The sequence below is a fragment of the Coregonus clupeaformis genome, chromosome 3 (assembly GCF_020615455.1).
Source record: "Coregonus clupeaformis isolate EN_2021a chromosome 3, ASM2061545v1, whole genome shotgun sequence".
Classification (NCBI taxonomy): domain Eukaryota; kingdom Metazoa; phylum Chordata; class Actinopteri; order Salmoniformes; family Salmonidae; genus Coregonus; species Coregonus clupeaformis.
In genome coordinates this window covers 24,133,246-24,157,584 of record NC_059194.1, presented here as the reverse complement: position 1 = coordinate 24,157,584, position 24,339 = coordinate 24,133,246, and the positions used below count along the sequence as shown (strand labels likewise).

Sequence of the window (24,339 nt, the reverse complement as noted above, 5' to 3'; positions counted from 1 at the left end):
TAAGAAGGACCTCACATCCTCGACTTGCATGTTCTCTTAATATGAATGACCATAATCTAAATGTGATTTCTGTCATTCTGGATGCCCTAATCAGGTTACGCACCCAATGCATATCGGTCTGGCAGATTTCTCAAATGTTTGGTAAATTAAAATGTTGCCGGTCAAATGTCCAGCACCACATTTTCCTAAAGGAAACCCTGGTTGTGGTAGTTCTGTTATCTGTCTATTTAATTTATACTAATTTACCCTAGAAATTAAATTACAGTTGCTAATGGTAGAGGACATACTGTGTATACAGTACACTATATTTACAAAAGCATTTGGACACCCCTTCAAATTAGTGCATTCGGCTATTTCAGCCACACCCATTGCTGACAGGTGTATAAAATCGAACACACAGCCATGCAATATCCATAGACAAACATTGGCAGTAGAATGGCCTTACTGAAGAGCTTAGAATGGCCTTACTGAAGAGCTCAGTGACTTTCAACGGGGGACCGTCATTGGATGCCACCTTTCCAACAAGTCAGTTCGTCAAGTTGCTGCCCTGCTAGAGCTGCCCCGGTCAACTGTAAGTGCTGTTATTGTGAAGTGGAAAGGTCTAGGAGCAACAACTGCTCAGCCGCGAAGTGGTAGGTCACACAAGCTCACAGAATGGGACTGCTGAGTGCTGAAGCACATAGCACGTAAAAATCGTCTGTCCTCGGTTGCAACACTCACTACCAAATTGCCTCTGGAAACAACTTCAGCACAAGAACTGTTCGTCGGGAGCTTCATGAAATGGGTTTCCATGGCCGAGCAGCCGCACACAAGCCTAAGATCACCATGCGCAATGCCAAGCGTCGGCTGGAGTGGTGTAAAGTTCACCGCCATTGGACTCTGGAGCAGGGGAATCGCATTTTCTGGAGTGATGAATCACACTTCACCATCTGACAATCCGACAGACGAATCTGGGTTTGGCGCTACCTGCCCAAATGCATAGTGCCAACTGTGAAGTTTGGTGGAGGAGGAATAATGGTCTGGGGCTGTTTTTCATGTTTCGGGCTAGGCCCCTAGTTCCAGTGAATGGCGATCTTAATGCTACAGCATACAATGACATTCTAGATGATTCTGTGCTTCCAACTTTGTGACAACAGTTTGGGGAAGGCCCTTTCCTTTTTCAGCATTACAATGCCCTGTGCACAAAGCGAGGTCTATACAGAAATTGTTTGTCGAGATTGATTACTTTACATGTACATTTACATTTTAGTCATTTAGCAGACGCTCTTATCCAGAGCGACTTACAGTTAGTGAGTGCATATATATTTTTTCTCCATACTTTAAACCCAAAAGCACAAGCATGTCAAATTCTGTGAGTATGATGATAAAGCAATGATGGACAGGTTGAGACGACAGGCTTGGCGTAAAAGAGGTTGACTTTCTAGACAACATTGCATCGACATAGAAATAGAATGCATAGACATGGAAGTGTTCTGTTCCACAACATTGAGTCTATGCACTCTATTTCTACTTGCAACTTTGCGCTGTGTTCCTCAGTTCTGCAGACTAAGAGTGCCCCCGGGTCTATTTTCTCTGTTGCAGTGTGTCATTTATTCTTCATCAGAGCTGCTGTCATCCTCAGGCTCCGACAGATCAGCAATGGGGAAACGCAAGATGGCCGCCACTCCACTGAGCTGGCTCAACTGTTCTCCAGATACATGAAGGCTTGAAAATATTCGGACGGTTCCGCCATTGTCTCTCACGTTGTCCACCAACCGTACGTATCTACTCCGTGTGGCCACATCTTGGTGCCTGAAGAGCTTATCGCTAATCAACAAGATGTCAATAGCCAGTGCTTCGGTAGCTTACTCCACGTGAGCCAACCCATAGAAGGCTCTGTTGGGCTCATGTTGTAGCATCATGTAGATGTCCTCCAGGGCTTTCACCTCTCCTGCTGCCTTGGTATCAGACAATCTAGCCGTGACAGCTGGATCACATAGAATCTCTTTTAGGGAGTATTTGTGTCCCGAGGAGGAGTGGACCAACATGAACTTGGGCCTGTTCTCTAGCAGAATCTTGGAGTCTTGTCGGACTGCCTCCCTGAAGAGGTAGGCCATGAACTGGTCCTTCACAAACACTGGACTGGCCACCAGTATACACTTCACCACATCAAAGTTGATATGTCTGAGGATCCCCTGCATCACCGCCTCATAGAACCTATTCAGGGCCTTCTCATGCTGGGTGCAGCTGCCTCTCCTCTTGCGAGGGATGGTCACCTCCACCTTGGCCCTTAGTAGGGTCATAGCGGGGGTCACCAGCACCAGGTTGGCCAGACCCTCCTGCATCACCACGGCCGCTACATCTGCCTTCTGGGTGGGGTCACACGCCTGCTCGATCCTATCGAGCACGACACTATCCCAGATCTTTTTGGCAAGTGTGAACTTCTTGTTTAGCTCCAACTCAATGGTGTGGTAAGCCCCCATCTTCACATATTGATTATCCTGGATGTTGGTTCCCTTCACCCTCAGCTGGCAGGCCTGTGAGTCAAAGTCAATAGTATCCACACACACACACAGGGTGGTGCGCACTGTGGAGCTCCCCATGCTGCCCGTAGATGACTCAGTCTGCACCTTTCTAATAGTGGAGGCTATAAGACTGTCACCGATCTGCAGTAAGTTGTAGGTGTGCCACATGTCAGACGCGAACTGGCTGAGTCAATTCAGTGGCTAGCTTTGCACTTGGCTAGCTAACAGTAGCTGCTAGGGGTAAGTCATAACCTACATTTGTGTTTTGTTTTTACATATTGGTAGCCAGAGTCGTTTAAGGAATTCGGGACATGGGTGACTAGTTAACGTTAGCTTGGCTCTCTCTGTGTGTTCGTGCTGTGAAAGGAGGTGTTTCTTCTTTGTCTGAAAGCAATGGCTAGCTAGTATGCTAACTATTCTAGCTAACTAACTGGCTGAATAAGTTGACGACGGACTCGCTCAAGCTGTCGGGACTAACCCACAATGTTAGACACGGACAAGAATGATCTGCTTGGCGTGTTGACACACTGGTGGTTTGTTGTGGCCGAGTATTGGTGCTAAACCATGTTGTTGGAGTCCGGCATGCTAGCTGGCTGTGGTGTCTTATGTCTAGGTGCCCTGGATGATTTTCACGGAAGAATACTGTACCAAGTTAGCTAGCTGAATAAACTAAGTTAGTCTGTTCCTAGAAAACATTGAACCGCTGTAGTTTACAACAATTATAGTTTCTGAGGTGGAAGTTGGGAGAGTTATATTTGGGTGTTGTGGTGAGGGAGGCCCCGCTCTCTTCTTTCCCAGATGTTTAGTTCATTTCATTCCGATCTCCTTTGCATTATTGTAGCCATTTTCTGTAGCCTGTCAACTATGCCTCTGTCTATCCCTGTTCTCTCCTCTCCGCATAGGCTATACAAATGCCTCACACCGCGTGGCTGCTGCCTCTCTAACCTGGTGGTCCCTGCACGCACCACCCACGTGGAGTTCCAGGTCTCAGGCAGCCTCTGGAACTGCCGTTCTGCTGCCAACAAGGCAGAGTTCATCTCAGCCTATGCTACCCTCCAGTCCCTCGACTTCTTGGCGCTGACGGAAACATGGATTACCACTGAAAACACTGCTACTCCTACTGCTCTCTCCCCGTCTGACCATGTGTTCTCGCATACCCCGAGAGCATCTGGTCAGCGGGGTGGTGGCACAGGAATCCTTATCTCTCCCAAGTGGACATTCTCTATTTTTCCCCTGACCCATCTGTCTATTTCCTCATTTGAATTCCATGCTGTCACAGTCACTAGCCCATTTAAGCTTAACATCTTTGTCATTTATAGCCCTCCAGGTTCCCTTGGAGAGTTCATCAATGAGCTTGACGCCTTGATAAGTTCCTTTCCTGAGGATGGCTCACCCCTCACAGTTCTGGGGACTTCAACCTCCTTACATCTACCTTTGACTCATTTCTCTCTGCCTCCTTCTTTCCACTCCTCTCCTCTTTTGACCTCACCCTCTCACCGTCCCCCCCTACTCACAAGGCAGGCAATACGCTTTACCTCATCTTTACTAGATGCTGTTCGGCTACTAATCTCACTGCAACTCCCCTCCATGTCTCCGACCACTACTTTGTATCCTTTTCTCTCTCGCTCTCCTCCAACACTACTCAATCTGCCCCTACTCAGATGGTAATGCGCCGTCGCTCTCTCTCTCCCGCTACTCTCTCCTCTTCCATCCTATCATCTCTTCCTTCTGCTCAATCCTTCTCCCTCCAATCTCCTGATTCTGCCTCCTCAACCCTCCTCTCCTCCCTTTCTGCATCCTTTGACTCTCTATGTCCCCTATCCTCCCGGCCGGCTCGGTCCTCCCCTCCAGCTCCGTGGCTTGATGACTCATTGCGAGCTCACAGAACAGGGCTCCGGGCAGCCGAGCGGAAATGGAGGAAAACTAGACTCCCTGCGGACCTGGCATCTTTTCACTCCCTCCTCTCTACATTTTCTTCATCTGTTTCTGCTGCTAAGGCCACTTTCTACCACTCTAAATTCCAAGCATCTGCATCTAACCCTAGGAAGCTCTTTGCCACCTTCTCCTCCCTGCTGAATCCTCCTCCCCCTCCCCCCCTCCTCCCTCTCTGTGGATGACTTCGTCAACCATTTTGAAAAGAATGTTGACGACATCCAATCCTCATTTGTTAAATCAAATGACACTGCTGGTCCTGCTCACACTGCCCTACCCTATGCTTTGACTTCTTTCTCCCCTCTCTCTCCAGATAAAATCTTACAACCTGCCCGCTTGACCCTATCCCCTCCTCTCTTCTCCAGACCATCTCCGGTGACCTTCTCCCTTACCTCACCTCGCTGATCAACTCATCCTTGACCGCTGGCTATGTCCCTTCCATCTTCAAGAGAGCGAGAGTTGCACCCCTTCTCAAAAAACAACACTCGATCCCTCTGATGTCAACAACTACAGACCAGTATCCCTTCTTTATTTTCTCTCCAAAACTATTGAGCGTGCCGTCTTTAGCCAACTCTCTTGCTATCTCTCTCAGAATGACCTTCTTGATCCAAACCAGTCAGGTTTCAAGACTGGTCATTCAACTGACACTGCTCTTCTCTGTGTCACGGAGGCTCTCCGCACTGCTAAAGCTAACTCTCTCTCCTCTGCTCTTGTCCTTCTAGACCTGTCTGCTGCCTTTGATACTGTGAACCATCAGATCCTCCTCTCCACCCTCTCCGAGCTGGGCATCTCCGGCGCGGCTCACTCTTGGATTGCGTCCTACCTGACCGGTCGCTCCTACCAAGTGGCGTGGCAAGAAGCTGTCTCCGCACCACGTGCTCTCACCACTGGTGTCCCCCAGGGCTCAGTTCTAGGCCCTCTCCTATTCTCGCTATACACCAAGTCACTTGGCTCTGTCATATCCTCACATGGCCTCTCCTATCATTGCTATGCAGACGACACAAAACGAATCTTCTCCTTTCCCCCTTCTGATAACCAGGTGGCGAATCGCATCTCTGCATGTCTGGCAGACATATCAGTATGGATGACGGATCACCACCTCAAGCTGAACCTTGGCAAGACGGAGCTGCTCTTCCTCCCGGGGAAGGACTGCCCGTTCCATGATCTCGCCATCACGGTTGACAACTCCGTTGTGTCCTCCTCCCAGAGTGCGAAGAGCCTTGGCGTGACCCTGGACAACACCCTGTCGTTCTCCGCTAACATCAAGGCGGTGACCCGATCCTGTAGGTTCATGCTCTAAAATATTCGGAGAGTACGACCCTGCCTTACACAGGAAGCGGCACAGGTCCTAATCCAGGCACTTGTCATCTCCCGTCTGGATTACTGCAACTCGCTGTAGGCTGGGCTCCCTGCTTGTGCCATTAAACCCCTACAACTCATCCAGAATGCCGCAGCCCGTCTGGTGTTCAACCTTCCTAAGTTCTCTCACGTCACCCCGCTCCTCCGCACACTCCACTGGCTTCCAGTTGAAGCTCGCATCTGCTACAAGACCATGGTGCTTGCCTACGGAGCTGTGAGGGGAACGGCACCTCCGTACCTTCAGGCTCTGATCAGTCCCTACACCCAAACGAGGGCATTGCGTTCATCCACCTCTGGCCTGCTGGCTCCCCTACCTCTGCGGAAGCACAGTTCCCGCTCAGCCCAGTCAAAACTGTTCGCTGCTCTGGCACCCCAATTGTGGAACAAGCTCCCTCACGACGCCAGGACAGCGGAGTCACTCACCACCTTCCGGAGACATTTGAAACCCCACCTCTTTAAGGAATACCTGGGATAGGATAAAGTAATCCTTCTACCCCCCAAAAAAAACATTGTAAAGTGGTTATCCCACTGGCTATAAGGTGAATGCACCAATTTGTAAGTCGCTCTGGATAAGAGCGTCTGCTAAATGACGTAAATGTAAAATGTAAATGTCCTCTGCCTCTTCCGGCATCAGTGTCACCTGTCCGACATTGTCTTTTTCAATATCTTTATGAAGCAACTTCATGGTATAATAGCTTTGTTATAAACAACAGTATTATTTGCTAGCATATGAAGGCGTTATTATTACATTTAGCTGGTGTCATATTTACTCCCTCTCAAGAGTCAAGCCATTTAGCTATTTCTTTAGAACCGCTCAAGAGGTTAGGGTTGGTCGCCTGACCTTGATGTGGAAGAACTTGACCTTCCTGCACAGAGCCCTGAGCTCAACCCCATCCAACACCTTTGGAATGAATTGGAACGCCGACTGTGAGCCAGGCCTAATCAGTGCCCGATCTCACTAATGCTATTGTGGCTGAATGGAAGCATGTCTCCGCAGCAATGTTCCAACATCTAGTGGAAAGCCTTCCCAGAAGAGTGAAGGCTGTTATAGCAGCAAAGGGGGGACGAACTCCATATTAATGCCGATGATTTTGGAATGAGATGTTCGACGAGCAGGTGTCCACATACTTTTGGTCATGTAGTGTACGTTGTTTGTCATAAAATATGGTGTCTCTAGCTCTATCAATCTCTGAGTAATTAGGAAAAAATAACAAAAGTGGTACTTTCTCCCAGTTCTTCCCTACATCTAATTAGGGGAAATTAAATGTTAATCTATTCTACTACATTATAAGAGACTGGTCGTTTATTTGCTGTGTGTGTGTGTGTGTGTGTGTGTGTGTGTGTGTGTGTGTGTGTGTGTGTGTGTGTGTGTGTGTGTGTGTGTGTGTGTGTGTGTGTGTGTGTGTGTGTGTGTGTGTGTGTGTGTGTGTGTGTGTGTGTGTGTGTGTGTATGAGTGTGTGTGTTTGACTCTGAGATGATCCATCTCTTTGTCATCCCTGGGATATGAACCATTTCAATATAAAGAATCCCAAATCCTCCGAAGTTGGTGTAATTATTTAGGGGCTCAGGAAAGTAAGGCCTGTACTTTGGCTAAAACGGATGTTGGACCTTCGCAAATCAGCATACAGACAGAATGGAATTGGATCAAGTCAGCTGACATCTCTCCCTTCAACTCAATCCCTGTTATTCCCCTTTGCTAAGCAGGGCTTTCTCCTTCCTTATCCGTTCACCGGCTTCCACCTCCCCACTAAAATCTCCCTTAAATCCCCCTGTACTGTACCTAGAGGCAAGGCTCCATGCGCTAAAACGCTAATGCTACAAGCCATTCAACAAAGGTCTCCTAGCAACAGACTCCGATCCATCTACTGCTCGCTGCAAATGTATTTTGGGTAAACCTAGTGAGAGAGAGCGAGGGAGATGGAGGAAAGAAAGAGAGAGGGAGAGAGAGAAACAGAGTGTGTGAAGTGGGCGTTGGGTAATGAAGAGATTGCGAAAAGACCATTCTTCCTAACTTGGATAATTAAATCTTAAGGTGTCTGAATCATGTGTAGTACACCTATATTCTCGCCTCACGCACCACATTAATTGTTTATCCCTCTTGGCTTAGCCTGGCTGTCTCGTTGAGAAAGTGCTCTACTCCTAAGTGACATACGTTGAGGTGTAGGAACTGAATAATTACTGCTAATTAACATGGTGTTAATTAGTACACCAGTAATGGTTAATACCACTAAAAGTCTAAGCCATTGAGGGGGGAGGGGGACTAAGATAACATATGGATTTTTTTAAAGATGGTCAAACCATGGATCATTTAGATATTTGTTTTTGAATTTTAGGACCCCTTTAGGTATCCCCCAAAAAATATTTGATAAAATATTGAATTTGGCCTTTACAACTATAGCCCATAGAAACGCATTGAATAACACATTCATAAATGGCAAAAAAGACAGTCAAAAATAAATCATAAGGAATAAGGTTTTGAAGTGTCTGTGAAATATAAGAAAGCTTCGGAATTATTATTTGTAAAAATTTTGACAAATATTTAACTCCTTATTTTTGTTGGCACAAAACTACCTCCATACTTCCATTTGTTTGTATGGGTTACCTTCAGATGAGTCCCGTGACACTTGTGGGGGACATAGAGAAAAATGGAGAACACCATCGTATTCATGCGAGTCTCCCCTTTCCATAGAGTGCAAATAGTTATGTAGGCCAAACCGTTCAGACGCTACAGACAATTTCGTGAGAAGACTGACATAGGCGGATGCGGTGGAGTGAGATGCAGCCCACGCAAAAAACGTATCTCTAGCTTAAACTGACGGATTGTGATGGAGAATTTTTTATTATGTTTTCTTATACTGAACAAAAATATAAACGCAACATGTAAAGTGTTGGTCCCATGTTTCATGAGCTGAAATAAAAGATCCCAGAAATCTTCCATATGCACAAAAAGCTAATTTCTCTCATATTTTGTACACAAATTTGTTTACATCCCAGTTAGTGAGCATTTCTCCATTGCCAAGATAATTCATCCACTTGACAGGTGTGGCATATCAAGAAGCTGACTAAACAGCATGGTCATTACACAGGTGCACCTTGTGCTGGGGACAATAAAATGCCACTCTAAAATGTGCAGTTTTGTCCCACAACAGAATGCCACAGATGTCTCAAGTTTTGAGGGAGTGTGCAATTGGCATGCTGACTGCAGGAATGTCCAGCCGAGCTGTTGCCAGATCATTTAATGTTAATTTCTCTACCATAAGCCGCCTCCAACATTGTTTTAGAGAATTTGGCAGTACGTCCAACCGGCCTCACAACCGCAGACCACATGTAACCATGCCAGCCCAGGACCTCCACATCTGGTGCTGATGATTATTTCTGTGTAAAAAATGCCCTTTTTGTAGGGATAAACTCATTCTGATTGGCTGGGCCTGGCTCCCCAGTGGGTGGGCCTGGCTCCCCAGTGAGTGGGCCTATGACCTCCCAGGCCCACCCATGGATGCGCCCCAGCCCAGTCATGTGAAATCCATAAATTAGAGCCCAATTAATGTATTTCAATTGACTGATTTCCTTCTATGAACTGTAACTCAGTAAAATCGTAAAAATTGTTGAATTTTGCGTTTATATTTTAGTTCAGTATAGATTGATGCACGGGTGTGTCAATAGACTTAAGGATTAAAATGGGTCTTACTGGGATAGACTGAGATACACTAGAACTGTATCATTAGATTCATTTATCATTTGGGATAGATATCCGCTGTAGGCTGCTATCTTAGTTACAGACTAATAGGTAGTTGACACTATTTAAATGGTTTCTGTGTACGTTGGCACTTTCCCCCAAGAAATGTTCTCTGTGAGAGGTAGGTCTGCTTTGTGTAACAGGGACTTAAAGGCTCATGTAAGAAATGGAGGTGGACACTACAGTATAATCCCCGAGTCTGGATCTCAGGGCTGAGGAACAGAGATTTATAAATGGATCTAATGGTTGTGGTTTAAGAGGCCAGGGTGAGAGGGAGGTTACCACAGATATGTGACCCAGTCACAACCATACATTTATGGGCATGGCAAGCTAAAGCCTCTAAACCCCCTGACCTGATATGTTCAAGTGTGGTTGACGAACAGCGAAGGATTAACCTGTCACAGTCATACACTTTTACATGCACTTGAGGTAATCACATAAGACTAAATACACAAACCAGTTCAAACACATAGCTTGAGAAATTCTCCAGACCCCTTCATGGCATTCCTTTCCAACAGAGCCTCCAAAACTACTATGGCATCAACACCCCCTGAAACTAGCTGGAAACAGGAGATGCCAATCTAAATAAAGCTATAAAACCCAAACAAGATAATGTCTCCCTTAATGATTACACTACGAGAGAGAGAGAGAGAGAGCGAGAGAGAGAGAGAGAGAGAGAGAGAGAGAGAGAGAGAGAGAGAGAGAAACAATGAGGGAAGAAGAGAGAGTATATATTGATAGAGAAAATAAGATAGAAAGAAAGATTGAATGGAGGAGAGATATTACTTTTTATCCAACAATGAAGCTAATTACAGTAAAACTCTCCTCTCCTCTCCTTTGACAGAGTCAGTTTTTCCATGATAAGCCCATTAGCAGTAGATAATAGATCCGGCCTGTTGGCTAAGAGAGTGCTGCATGTCCAAGTGCTTTTCTTATCACATCAAAGGAAACCTTTTCTCTCCGTCGGTGCCTTTGTCTCCCGTGCGGATCTGAGAGTCGGCTGCTTAACTTCATTTTCTGAGGATCAAGACAGGGAGTAACAAGCACCTTCATCCCAGTCAATGGGCCCGGTCTAGAGAATGGCGAATCAGCATTGTGTTCCAGATGTTAACGCTCCTCACAATAGACTACAGTGTTATGGGATGTGAAAAAAGACTGGCGTTGCCTTTTTATGATTCATGATAATGTGTTGAGTGGGATTATGATTTTGAAGACATATTGTATAGATTCATGTGTTTAGGTTCAGGCAGTTCAGGCGATAAGGTTTTTGTAGCTGCCTTTGTCTGAGATGTCAACTCACATCAACAGTCTGACTGACGACATCGCTGATATTCTCTCCCAACAACAACAACAACAACACAACGCACCCCTGGTCATACACACACACACACACACACACACACACATACATCCACACTGTCTTCACACACGCCCCCTCCAAACCCCTGTGTGCTGTCACATTGTGTTTGCCTCCACGTCAGTCTACCCAGCCATATATCCAGAAGGGACAAAATTAAGTTTCCTTAAAGAGCACACTCAGAGGTGTTACTGCCACGTATGTGCCAGCACGCATCTCCTTGACTCATCTCCCCTCCGCCAAACACAGGAGAAAAGAGAAAAACAACCCTAAGACTCAGAGGTTTGCTTTGCTCCTTCATTTTCTCATATTTCTCTTCAGCCAGACTGTATTCAGTTTTCAACGGGAGGATTTCTATCGCCTCAGCTCCCTGAAACACTGCCAAGTTAAATAAGGCATTAGTCATGTCTGATGCTTTCTGTGAAATAAAGCCTTCACTCATATCTGTCTCAATAGCCCAACACTAACAGTACTTTATAAAGCCTTCACTCATATCTGTCTCAATAGCCCAACACTAACAGTACTTTATAAAGCCTTCACTCATATCTGTCTCAATAGCCCAAAACTAACAGTACTTTAGAAAGCCTTCACTCATATCTGTCTCAGTAGCCCAACACTAACAGTACATAATGACCTGGCCTAATGTATTTTTTTTGCTGTATTGATCCCCCCCCCCAAAAAAATGTAATCATCTAATATCCAGGAATTCCTTTTAAAATGTGTCTTTAATGTTCTAACATCATAGTTTTGTTTTTTAATTTCTAATTTTTGGGGTAAAAATAGTTTTTGCATCACTACACCAAGTTTTCATATGTGGGTCAAATATGACCCGTATGCATTTCCTATGGAATTCACTGCTGTGCACTTGTCAAACTGACCTTTCTTTTTGCTACAACAATAAAATTAATGTAATTAATCAAGTGTTTATTAAATATCTTGTTTTTAATGTTCATTAATCACCATTTTCATTTCTCCTTTTTAACTCATTGAGTAAAATGAGTTTCATAAGGAGGCTCATAAGAATGTTGCCAGATATACAACCAAAATGGTTTTACAGATGCTGGATGAGGAAGCCATTGGTGCCTCTGACTCAGAATCTGAGGTATCCAATTCAGATGACACAGACTATGTGCCTGTGGGTCAAGTTGGAGTTGTGGATGCACCTGGTAGTCCAGCTGTCCTAGATGATTCTACAGATGGGGAGGACTCCTCCTCTGAGGAGAGTGAAAAACAATAAAATAGACTGAGTAAAAAGGGGTCTTACTGGAGTGAACATCCCCCAACTAAAGGCAGGACCAGAATGTCACGATCGTCGTAAGAACCGGACCAAGGCGCAGCGTGATAGGCGTATATCTTTTAATGAGTACTTTAACAATAACAACAAAACGATACGTGAAGTCTAAAGGTTAAACACCACAAACCTATACAGATCAAGATCCCACAAATAACAAGTGCCAACAGGCTGCCTAAGTATGGTTCCCAATCAGAGACAACGAGAATCAGCTGCCTCTGATTGGGAACCACCCTGGCCAACATAGATCTACACGACCTAGAACAAAACATAGAAAATACAACATAGACAATCCACACCCTGGCTCAACATATAAGAGTCCCCAGAGCCAGGGCGTGACACAGAAGCCATAACATCCTGATGAGCTGCCCAGGGCCTGTGCCGGGGTCAACAGTTGTGTCACCAAAAGATGCCTGGAAGCTGTTCATTAGTGACAACATCATTGAGGAGGTCCTAAAGTGTACAAACTTGGACGGAGAACAGCGACAGCAAAAGGGAAAGAGTGGAGAGAGGTCAATAAAGAGGAACTAAAGGCCTTTATTGGTTTAACCCTCCTCGCTGGTGTGGAGAAAAGCTGGGATGTCTCCACATGGGAGCTATTTTTGGATCCACTGCAGAATCCAATGTATAAGGCCACCATGTCGGTCGGAAGATATGAGGATATCGGTCGTGTTCAGAGAGGCAACGGACCACCTGGCAGCTTTCTGGTATGCGTGGGACCTTTTCCTAGCAAACTGTAGAGGAGGGTTCATCCCCAGCGACCGCGTCACAGTGGATGAGCAGCTTTCCTCCAGACATGACACTTGGCATTCTGGACAAAGAGTTCAATCTTGGTTTCATCAGACCAGAGAATCTTGTTTCTCATGGTCTGAGAGACCTTTAGGTGCCTTTTGGCAAACTCCCAAGTGGGCTGTCATGTGCCTTTTACTGAGGAGTGGCTTCCGTCTGGCCACTCTACTATAAAGGCCTGATTGTTGGAGTGCTGCAGAGATGGTTGTCCTTCTGGAATGTTCTCCCATCTCCACAGAAGAACTGAGGCAATGGAAAGATGTGGGATGATGAAAGAGAGCCATGCCACCACCACTCAGAGCAGCCAGGGCCAGAAGAGGAAGAGGTGCCAGCTCTGCCCAAGTGCAAAGAATAGAAAAGTAAACTGCTGGTGTTCTCAGTGCAACACACCCGTCTGCAAAGAGCACAGTCACATGCTTGTAACAAATGGATGGACTAAGACAGCATAAGTCAAATCAAATCAAATCTAATTTTATTGGCCACATGCGCCGAATACAACAGGTGCAGACATTACAGTGAAATGCTTACTTACAGCCCTTAACCAACAGTGCATTTATTTTTAACAAAAAAGTAAAAATAAAACAACAACAAAAAAAGTGTCAGCATGAAACACACGCACACACATGCACACACACTTTGTTCCTTTTAGTGTTTATGTTTTCTAAATTCACAATTGTTAGTGTTGTCGTTTATATTGATGATGAACTTTGGATTTTCAAAGAAATATTTTTTAATATTATAAAACATGCTTAAAAGGTTGAATGTGAAAACTTTGATTGTAAGATTGATTGTACGAAAAATATGCTAATATTTTCAATAGTCGTTTAGAATTGTCATAATATGTTATCATTGAAATGTGTATCAAACCGTTGAAGAGCGACTAAAAACATTTCAAACAATAAAATAATTATTGAAAGGTCCAAATAATCACTCAAAATAAATATGTTCCACAAAATTGATAATATTTTAGACCCATATAAATAAAACACAGATATTACATTATCGGGTCATTTTGACCCGGCATATGCATTCTTGGGACGTCATGTTTACTATGCATCCTAGGGTTAAAGCCTTCACTCATATCTGTCTTAATAGCCCAACACTAAGCTTTGATGTGTTTATTCCAGTGGTGGAGCCAAACGAATCCAGAAAATCTGTTATTGAGTTGTCAAATGGTATTTGTTGCATTATATTCCCTTCCCATCTTCTCTTCATTATGTAGGCCAGTGATGTGATCCAGTGATATGATCCTTTGACTCTCCAATATGTATCAGAGGTATAGATGTGGAACAGAATCAGAACCTGACCCACGCAGCAAAACCCTGAAGTTACAAGGCATGTGCACTAATGTACCTCCTGAGCTAAAAAGGTCCTGACCTCTTGGTAGTCCTAAGTCAGTCTACATACAGGGAGGCAACAGTATCTTGCAATGACGTAGTTCAAAGACTATAATAATAATATGCCATTTAGCAGACGCTTTTATCCAAAGCGACTTACAGTCATGTGTGCATACATTTTTTTTTTTTTTGTGTATGGGTGGTCCCGGGGATCGAACCCACTACCTTGGCGTTACAAGCGCCGTGCTCTACCAGCTGAGCTACAGAGGACCACTACTGATGCTGATGATAGTGTACAACCCTCAGAACCCAGACAGAGAGAGAGAGAGAGAGAGAGAGAGATCCCCACCCTCACTATCGTGCTGATTAATACTATCATATTCACATCACAGATATTGATTTAAACTCAAATGATATATTTTCTTCCTCTTCTTCATCTTCTAGTGCTTTCTTTCTTTCACCTGCCCATACATGGCCTTCTTTACCTATCTTCATCTCTCTCTCTCTCTCTCTCCCCTCTCTGTGGGTTAACATTGGTATTCTTGTGCTGAACACACAGAAGAGACAAGATGTGATCTGTAGCAGGTCAAGTCTGCCTTCCTTTCATCCCCACAGCTTTGAACAGATATAAAGACACTCTAATTGCATTTGCATAATTGCACTGAAGAGACAAAGTTACACACACACACACACACACACATACGCACACGCACACAAGCACACACACACACACAAACAGTATACGCACACACTTCAGTTTGCCATTTTATAGTGTAATGTTCGCCACATGGAGAACATGACTAATTGTGGGTTATAATGAGAAAACACAATCTAAACAAGCCCATAATAGCTACATAAATCATGCTAATACCCTAACAGCCTACAGTCATGTTTAGTTAGCTTGTAAGTTGCTGTTTTTAGACCATGTTTGCTTTCTTAACTTTGCTACCTTCATACCAGCTTACTACCACATGTAAGCCATGGAAAATGTCATCATGCAACAGAGCCAAAGTTGGAGAAACACGTATGTATATTTGGATTAGCTAGTTCCTGCAGAGGTGTATACCAACAAGCTCAGCAGCTCTCAAAGTCACTGCAGAATAAAAATGTATCCACGTTTCTCCAAACGTCATAGTTCGAAGTAGCTCCAAATGTCAAATTTCGAAGAGTTATTGACTCGCTGGGTTGACTCCTCCTGCTCAGTATCGTTCTGTTTCTCCAAACGTCAAATTTAGTAGGTTAAGGGTTAAGGTTTGGGATAGGGGCGGCAGGTAGCGTAGTGGTTAAGAGTGTTGTGCCAGTAACCGAAAGGTCTCTTGTTCTAATCCCCGATGCCGACTAGGTGAAAAATCTGTCGATGTGCCCTTGAGCAAGGCACTTAACCCTAATTGCTCCTGTAAGTTGCTCTGGATAAGAATGTCTGCTAAATGATACAAAAATATATATATACAAAATGAGTGTCCACCACTGGGATCGAACACACAACCTTCTGATCCAGACTCATGGGTTTACAGTGATCCACCACCCCCTAGCAAAACCCAAACCTATTTGATGGTAATAGTGCTCACTGTTGCCCCTAGTGGACGATTTTGAAGGCATTTCCCGAAGTCCTCAGGACATGGATAAAGGTCAAATTTCGAAGTCACTCTTGAGCAATCTGCCTGCTTATACAGTGAGGCCTCATAAGCACCAGTACATTGTATTAGCGGGTTGGGAAAAGTGTCACAGCTGATTTCCAGAGCAGCTTTCTCCCTCTCATCGCTCAGGTTGAAAATGAAGCAGTCTGATATTTTAAGCCCGTTAACCTATTAAATGATTGATTACTGCATTTAAGTCTGTTTCATTTTTAATCACCGCTCCAATGATGTATTTAATGGAGCCGGAGTTGATGAAGACGTGTGTTTAATAAGGGGGCCAGGAAGAAAGGGAGGAGGGAGGGAGAGGAGGAAGAGAGGAGGGAAGGAAGGAGGGGAGGGTGGTCTCGAAGGCCTGAGCGGCGCACTGCTTTTGAAATGTACTTTGAATGATCAAAGTCTCTATTCTCATCTCGGAATTCACATACAAATGGTAGACGCTATTTAAGTGATAATGCCCTCAAAGCGGGTGTTTGAATGATATATTGGTACTGGTGTTGTTAGGCCCGAGAGGAAGTCGTGCCAATATATCCTCCAAACACCGGCTTCGAGGGCATTATCAATTTTATACGGGATACCAACATATTCAAATAATGATTGACATATTTTCATGTAACATTTTTTTGATTAATTTATTCATACTATTTCATCCTTCCACAAATATAGTCCCGACACAAATCTAGGGTTGCTATGGACGCGACCCAGTCGTTCAGTCTTTTTGTTCTGTATCTATGGACGCGACCCAGTCATTCGTTCTAAATGTTCCATTGCCATACTGTCTGGCAACGTTCTTATCCCTTGCTTGCTAGCTAGCCAACCACGGCTAATTTACAGTCACGTCAAAAAGTACAGCCAGAATAACAGCAAAGTAGCTGCATTTGCATTTGTTTAAGCTGTTTTCTAGTGACATTTATTTGGATACATCCATAACAATGAGCTAATGAGGCGCGAATTCGCCTGGAATAGAAAATGTGCTCACTCGTCAGGACACTGTTGTTCAGAGGAGCTAGCCAACAACACAGCTACAGTAACACAATCAGTGTCACGACCGTCTTGAAAGGGAGCAGACCAATACGCAGCGCGTTGAGTGAACATGATGACTTTAATGAGTAAAGCACGTAAATACAAAATAAAAGACGATAGTGAAGTCCAACAGTGACAAAGACTGAACCTGGAACAAAAACCCACAAACACAAGGTGAAAACACACAGTTTAAATATGGCTCCCAATCAGAGATAACGAGCCGACAGCTGACACTCGTTACCTCCGATTGGGAGTCATATGACTAACAAGAACAACCAAAACCAAGCACACCCAAATACCCAACATAACCAAACCAAACCCAACAAAACGAATACACCCTGGCTCAAATACAAAGTCCCGGAGCCAGAGTGTGACATAACCCCCCCCTTAAGGTGCGAACTCCGGGCGCACCAGCATAAAGTCTAGGGGAGGGTCTGGGAGGGCGTCTGTCCACGGTGGCGGCTCTGGCACAGGTCGTGGTCCCCACCCCACCATAGTCACTACCCGCTTACGTAGCCTCCTCCCAATGACCACCCTCCAATTTAACCCCACTGGATTAAGGGGCAGCACCGGACTAAGAGGCAGCACTGGACTAAGGGGCAGCACCGGACTAAGGGGCAGCACCAGGATAAGGGGCAGCACCAGGATAAGGGGCAGCACCGGACTAAGGGGCAGCACCGGACTGAATGGCGGATCCTGGCTGGCTGGCTCTGGCGGATCCTGGCTGGCTGGCGGATCCTGGCTGGACGGCTCTGGCGGATCCTGGCTGGACGGCTCATGGCTGGCCGACGGATCTGGCTGCTCATGGCTGGCTGACGGATCTGGCTGCTCATGGCTGGCTGACGAATCTGGCTGCTCATGGCTGGCTGACGGATCTGGCTGCTCATGGCTGGCTGACGGATCTGGCTGCTCATGGCTGGCTGACGGATCTGGCTGCTCATGGCTGGCTGACGGATCTGGCTGCTCATGGCTGGCGGAAGGCTCTGGCTGATCCTGTCTGGCGGAAGGCTCTGGCTGCTCCTGTCTGGCGGAAGGCTTTGGCTGCTCCTGTCTGGCGGAAGGCTCTAGCGGCTCCTGTCTGGCGGAAGGCTCTAGCGGCTCCGGTCTAGCGGACGGCTCTGAAGGCTCATGGCAGACGGGCGGCTTTGCAGGCTCAGTACAGACGGGCGGCTTATGCAGCGCTTGGCCGACGGGCAGTTCAGGCGCCGTTGGGCAGACGGGCAGTTCAGGCACCGTTGGGCAGACGGGCAGTTCAGGCGCCGTTGGGCAGACGGCAGACTCTGGCCGGCTGAGACGCACTGGTGGCCGGATGCGTGGTGCCGGAACTGGAGGTACCGGGCTGAGGACACGCATCTCAGGGCTAGTGCGGGGAGCAGGAACAGGACGCACAGGACTCTGGGGACACACAGGAGGCTTGGTGCGTGGTGTAGGCACTGGTGGTACTGGGCTGGAGCGGGGAGGTGGCGCCGGAAATACCGGACCGTGCAGGCTTACTGGCTCCCTTGAGCACTGAGCCTGCCCAACCTTACCTGGTTGTATGCTCCCCGTCGCCCGACCAGTACGGGGAGGTGGAATAACCCGCACCGGGCTATGTAGGCGAACCGGGGACACCATGCGTAAGGCTGGTGCCATGTAAGCCGGCCCGAGGAGACGCACTGGTGGCCGGATGCGTGGGGCCGGCTTCATGACATCCGGCTCAACGCTCAATCTAGCCCGGCCGATACGTGGAGCTGGAATGTACCGAACCGGGCTATGCACGCGCACAGGAGACACCATGCGCTCTACTGCGTAACACGGTGTCTGCCCGTACTCTCGCTCTCCACGGTAAGTACAGGGAGTAGGCGCAGGTCTCCTACCTGACTTCGCCACACTCCCTTTAAGCCCCCCCAAGAAATTTTTGGGTAGTACTCTCGGGCTTCCAGTCTTGCCTCCGTGCTGCCTCCTCATATCGCCTCCTCTCGGCTTTAGCTGCCTCCAGCTCTTCACGAGGACGGCGATATTCTCCCGGTTGTGCCCAAGGACCCTTTCCATCCAGTATCTCCTCCCATGTCCATGAATCCTTTATAGGCGTCCATGAATCCTGTGTATGTGGGTCCTGTTGCCGCTTGACACGCCGCTTGGTCCTAGATTGGTGGGTTTTTCTGTCACGACCGTCTTGAAAGGGAGCAGACCAATACGCAGCGCGTTGAGTGAACATGATGACTTTAATGAGTAAAGCACGTAAATACAAAACAAAAGACGATAGTGAAGTCCAACAGTGACAAAGACTGAACCTGGAACAAAAACCCACAAACACAAGGTGAAAACACACAGTTTAAATATGGCTCCCAATCAGAGATAACGAGCCGACAGCTGACACTCGTTACCTCCGATTGGGAGTCATATGACTAACAAGAACAACCAAAACCAAGCACACCCAAATACCCAACATAACCAAACCAAACCCAACAAAACGAATACACCCTGGCTCAAATACAAAGTCCCGGAGCCAGAGTGTGACAATCAGTTTAAACTGAAGCTGGAAAGACGGCAAATTAGCTGCGTTTTGTTTTGCCTTTTTTCAATTTACATTTTTTTGTATATATCCATAAAAATGATGCCAGCTGATTTATGATTTCGACTGGCTGAGAAACGCTGCCTGTCTGTATCATCCCGAGTCCCGACACGTTCATTACTATGGGACAGCAGGAGATCGAATTTGAATATTGAAACAATGCTGCAAATGTCGGAGAGACAGAGAGCAATGTTTATACAAATCTCCGCTGTTGAAAACGAAATGTTAGTCTAAAAGAAATGTGAGATAATGTCTAGATGCTTTTTATAGTGGATATCAAGTTTATAAGTCCCATGTAGCTCAGTTGGTAGAGCATGGCGCTTGCAACGCCAGGGTTGTGGGTTCGATTCCCACGAATTATGAGAATTTTGAAACATTTCTGTGATAAAAAACCCCACATAAAGCATATAAAGTCTTCGTAATTCATAAAGGTCATGTTAACTGACTGATATTATCTCATAGAACAAACTTATAATATCGCCTAAGCCTGTGTTAACCTCAGAGTTTATTTTCAGCGTTTATTCCAAACCCTAGTCTTTCCCCATTCATTTTCACCATAGGAATAGCTGAACGAACCAGAGGTAACTCATTTCTGTTTTTTAGGACAACAAGCTGGTGAGCTCTATATCATATGAATGGCACAAACCCTGCTCTTTCATTTTTGCTCTTCTCTGTTAGAAATGAGACAATGGATCCATGTTGTTCTCTGTTTGTGTTGGTCTGTGTGTTGAGAATGGATGGATGGACAGATGGCTGGATAGATGGGTATGAAAGGAAGCTCCTTTCTTCCCCAATGCTGTCTGGAATGAAACAAGGACTGGGTCAGTGCTTTGCAAATAATCATGTCTGTTTCTACCTGAAAGTAGAAGGTAGGAGGTTGTTTACACTGGATGAGGGATAAGGGTATTATTTATTTAAACATCCCACTTTATGGTTAATGAATGACTATATTTGTGATTAAATATTAAAGTCAGCGACTCGTACAATAAGGTAAAGAGTTCCGTTGACCACATGATAGGATCCTCAAGGAAAGCATGCAGAAAGGATTTCTCTGTCTTTCACTTGCACACACACACACACACACACACACACACACACACACACACACTCACACGCACACACAGCAGTCCTTGGCCGATCAGAGAGGAGAGGAGAGCCTAATGGTGCGTTGCAGGTGTGCTTTCAACAATCCATTTGTCAAGAGAGGCATTCAATTAGTGCTGGAAGGCAGAGAATGTGAGGGCCTTAGAGTGGCCTCTGTCTGTGTGTGTGTGTGTTTGTGTGTGTGTGTGTCAGAGAGTGGGATAGAGAGAGAAAAAGAGACAGAGAAGAGTAAGAAATAGAGAGATTATTTCTCCTGAAGGGGTCTCTCCCCGATGAAGAGTTAGCTGTCTGTCCTCACAACCTAACTGATCTGACACAGTACAAACCAGCCCTCAGCACTCTGTCTGTCTCCCTCCTCTCTTTCTCACCCCTGCTCGTTCTCTATTTCTGTCTCCCTCTCTTTCTCCCATGCATGCTCTCTCGACCTCCTAGTTTTCTCCCTTCCCTACATTTAATTAAACTCAAATATGCTTTATTGGCACAGCTGTTCCAAGTGCAACAATAATTCCAAAGCTGTTCGAAACAAAATATGAAAAAACTGCCTTTATACTTTACATCTACTTGCCACATCTCTCCTCCCTGTCCGATTCAGCTGAGAAGATTTTAATGAGAGCTAAGAAAGTGCCTTTTTAATAGAGAGAGCAAGAGAGCGAGAGAAGGAGGATGAAACCAGACATCTCCAAAGAGAGTGTGTGTGAAAGGAGAGAAGAGAATTGGGTTTGGTCAAGCAGAGATGACATTAGGAGGAAGCTCCTCAGTGATCTCCTTAAGCCAGACATCTGAGTGTAGAGGCCAGAGTTTCTGCCTCCATCACGTAACTTCTGCTCTCTCTTCCTCACTCTTTCTATCTCTGTTACCCACAGGGAACATTTTGGGAGATCGGGGGTATTACAGTTTTTCAGAAGCAATATTGTCAACCGGCTGTGAATACAGTACATCCAGCTGTGCATACTGTAGAGTGTATATCAGCTACTTGTATCCCCATCCAACTCATGTGATTCATGCTCCGTCACTCGCATGCCTTTGTAACTGCTTTTCAGAAATCAAATCCTGGGTTCCTCCCATGTTCTCATAAATCCCTTTTCACCCTCGTGTCCTGTTCCTCCTCCTCTGCTCTACTCCTCTACTCAAAGGGTGATGTGTGTGTGTGTGTCTGTGTGTGTGTGTGTCTGTTCGCTGCGTCAATGACTCACCGGAATGAATAAACAAGCGGAGTGTCGGAACATCGCATCCATGAGTCGTGGAATGGAGCGGAGCGGGGCGGAGCAGAGGATGACTAGAGAAATGTAAAGGCTACCGTGCTATTCATCTGTAGGCCTGGCATCCCTGTGGCGAGGGACTGGGAGCGGAGCGGAGCCACGGAGAGAGATGAGTAGATTCCATAATGCAGTCATTGGAAAAGGAACACTTATCATTACTTTTTTTTATGAATCACTAACTGCTGCTTCTGAATGCAGAGAGGAGGAACAAAGAAACAGAAGGCAGCCATAACACAATGAGATTGTGTGATTTTGAAGTAGGCGCTATAGACCAGATGAACCCAAAGGAGATGTTGTTTATCTTTGTAATCACTGGCTGAGTCTCTTTGCGTCTCATTCCTATACGCTCTCACTGTATAATTATTTGTTTGTATCTTTCATTCTTATCACCTCCTCTTCCTCTCCGCACGTACTTTGCGAAGAGGAAGTAACAAGAAATGTTTCCTTGAGGAAAATAACAACTCTGAATACTTAGAAAGCAAATTGGGAAAGTAAATAGCTTGTGTTCGTTTTGGCAGTGTACGGCGTTGTCTGCTTGTGTCTACACTGAGTAAGTGTGTTTTTTGTGTGAATGTGTGTCTTAGAGTTGACTATGCCCTAATCCAACTTTATACAGTGGGGAGAGCAAGTATTTCATACACTGCCGATTTTGCAGGTTTTCCTACTTACAAAGCATGTAGAGGTCTGTCATTTTTATCATAGGTACACTTCAACTGTGAGAGACGGAATCTAAAACAAAAATCCAGAAAATCACATTGTATGATTTTTAAGTAATTAATTTGCTTTTTATTGCATGACATAAGTATTTGATACATCAGAAAAGCAGAATTTAATATTTGGTACAGAAACCTTTGTTTGCAATTACAGAGATCATACGTTTCCTGTAGGTCTTGACCAGGTTTGCACACACTGCAGCAGGGATTTTAGCCCACTCCTCCATACAGACCTTCTCCAGATCCTTCAGGTTTCGGGGCTGTCGCTGGGCAATACGGACTTTCAGCTCCCTCCAAAGATTTTCTATTGGGTTCAGGTCTGGAGACTGGCTAGGCCACTCCAGGACCTTGAGATGCTTCTTACGGAGCCACTCCTTAGTTGCCCTGGCTGTGTGTTTCGGGTCGTTGTCATGCTGGAAGACCCTTCAATGCTCTTACTGAGGGAAGGAGGTTGTTGGCCAAGATCTCGTGATACATGGCCCCATCCATCCTCCCCTCAATACAGTGCAGTCGTCCTGTCCCCTTTGCAGAAAAGCATCCCCAAAGAATGATGTTTCCACCTCCATGCTTCACAGTTGGGATGGTGTTCTTGGGGTTGTACTCATCCTTCTTCTTCCCCCAAACACGGCGAGTGGAGTTTAGACCAAAAAGCTCTATTTTTGTCTCATCAGACCACATGACCTTCTCCCATTCCTCCTCTGGATCATCCAGATGGTCATTGGCAAATTTCAGACGGGCCTGGACATGCGCTGGCTTGAGCAGGGGGACCTTGCGTGCGCTGCAGGATTTTAATCCATGATGGCGTAGTGTGTTACTAATGGTTTTCTTTGAGACTGTGGTCCCAGCTCTCTTCAGGTCATTGACCAGGTCCTGCCGTGTAGTTCTGGGCTGATCCTTCACCTTCCTCATGATCATTGATGCCCCACGAGGTGAGATCTTGCATGGAGCCCCAGACCGAGGGTGATTGACCGTCATCTTGATCTTCTTCCATTTTCTAATAATTGCACCAACAGTTGTTGCCTTCTCACCAAGCTGCTTGCCTATTGTCCTGTAGCCCATCCCAGCCTTGTGCAGGTCTACAATTTTATCCCTGATGTCCTTACACAGCTCTCTGGTCTTGGCCATTGTGGAGAGGTTGGAGTCTGTTTGATTGAGTGTGGGGACAGTTGTCTTTTATACAGGTAACGAGTTCAAACAGGTGCAGTTAATACAGGTAATGAGTGGAGAACAGGAGGGCTTCTTAAAGAAAAACTAACAGGTCTGTGAGAGCCGGAATTATTACTGGTTGGTAGGTGATCAAATACTTATGTCATGCAATAAAATGCAAATTAATTCCTTAAAAATCATACAATGTGATTTTCTGGATTTTTGTTTTAGATTCCGTCTCTCACAGTTGAACCTATGATAAAAAATTACAGACCTCTACATGCTTTGTAAGTAGGAAAACCTGCAAAATCGGCAGTGTATCAAATACTTGTTCTCCCCACTGTATACCCCCCCCCCCCCCATGTCTCGACCCTTCTGCCACCCCAGTCCCCAGCACACATACACCCTAGGGCTTCCAAATGTTAACCCAATTACGGTGGAATGCAGCCTACATATTCTGTAATGGCAGTACTATGTCACTGTCAGTGGTATTAATCCTATACAAACACAACCAACAAAACACTCCACTCACTGAGACAATAATCTCTGCGGCCACGAGACTGGCTGTGTGTGTTTGTCTTTGGCAACGTGTTCAACACC

At 45.8% G+C, this 24,339-nt stretch overlaps 1 pseudogene; it reads right to left on the bottom strand.

Annotated features, from left to right (window-relative positions):
- Positions 1 to 1,523: 1,523 nt before the first annotated feature.
- On the bottom strand, positions 1,524 to 6,480 carry LOC121546439 (annotated as a pseudogene).
- Positions 6,481 to 24,339: the final 17,859 nt, after the last annotated feature.